At 55.5% G+C, this 1382-nt stretch overlaps 1 protein-coding gene across 1 annotated transcript in view; it reads right to left on the reverse strand.

Annotated features, from left to right (window-relative positions):
- GPR37L1 (G protein-coupled receptor 37 like 1) overlaps positions 1-1382 on the reverse strand; it is a 24408-nt gene that overhangs the window by 5724 nt on the left and 17302 nt on the right. The window lies entirely within an intron of this gene.

Here is a 1382-nt window from a genome sequence, read left to right on the forward strand (position 1 = left end):
CCCCCAACATCCCCCATCTACCTCAACATCCCCAAACATCCCCCTGACATCTCACAACATCCCCAAACATCCTCAAACCTCTCCCCAGCATCTCCACAACCCCCAACACCCCCCCAGCATTTGCCTCAACATCCCAAAACAGCCCTGCAGCATCCTCCCGACATCCCCTCAGCATCCCCAGACATCCCCCAAACATCCTCAAACCTCTCCTCAGCATCCCCACAAATCCCCCAGTATCCTCAAACATTCCCCAATATGGCCCCAAAATTCTCCAACATCCCCAAACATCCCTTAAGTATCCCCTGACATCCCCCCAACCTCCTGCAGCATCCTCCAAACCCCTCCCCCGCATTTCCACAGCCCCCAACACCGCCGGCATTTTCCTCAACATCCCCAAACAGCCCCTCAACATCTCCCTGACATCCCACAACATCCCCCAAACATCCTCAAACCTCTCCTCAGCATCCCCACAAATCCCCCAGTATCCTCAAACATTCCCCAATATGGCCCCAAAATTCTCCAACATCCCCAAACATCCCTTAAGTATCCCCTGACATCCCCCCAACCTCCTGCAGCATCCTCCAAACCCCTCCCCCGCATTTCCACAGCCCCCAACACCGCCGGCATTTTCCTCAACATCCCCAAACAGCCCCTCAATATCCCCCTGACATCCCCCCAACCTCCTGCAGCATCCTCCAAACCCCTCCCCCGCATTTCCACAGCCCCCAACACCGCCGGCATTTTCCTCAACATCCCCAAACAGCCCCTCAACATCTCCCTGACATCCCACAACATCCCCCAAACATCCTCAAACCTCTCCTCAGCATCCCCACAAATCCCCCAGTATCCTCAAACATTCCCCAATATCCCCCCAAAATTCTCCCTGATCCACAAACATCCCTTCAGCACCCCCCTAGAATTCCCCATCCTGGAATACCCAGTATCCCCCAACACCCCCAGCTTCCCTCAGCATCCCCAACATCCCCCAAGATTCTCCAATACCCCACACCAGCTCCAGGCGTGTGTGCCCAGGTGGGCAGGACAGGGCTGCCAGGGCTGCTGGGGCTGCCAGGGGTGCCAGGGTGGAGCACAGAGTGTTCTGAGTGGGTTTATGGTGGGATGGGGGACGTTGCTTGTCAGGACCCAGAACATCCCTCTGGCTGTCCAGGATGGCCAGGACCCTGCCAGGGGGCTCAGAGACCCTGGCACAGAGCCCAGAACACCTCTGGGTTTGATTATGACCCATGGAGCAAATTACCAACCTTGTATGAAAATCAGCAAGCCACAACAGTTTAGGTAGAATATTAGTGAAGTTATCACAGGGTGGAAAAGTAGAGTTTGGGGTTTTTGGTATGGGGGTTCAGGAGGCAAGATGGAGGGAA

The sequence above is a fragment of the Geospiza fortis genome, unplaced genomic scaffold (genome assembly GCF_000277835.1).
Source record: "Geospiza fortis unplaced genomic scaffold, GeoFor_1.0 scaffold26, whole genome shotgun sequence".
NCBI lineage: Eukaryota > Metazoa > Chordata > Aves > Passeriformes > Thraupidae > Geospiza > Geospiza fortis.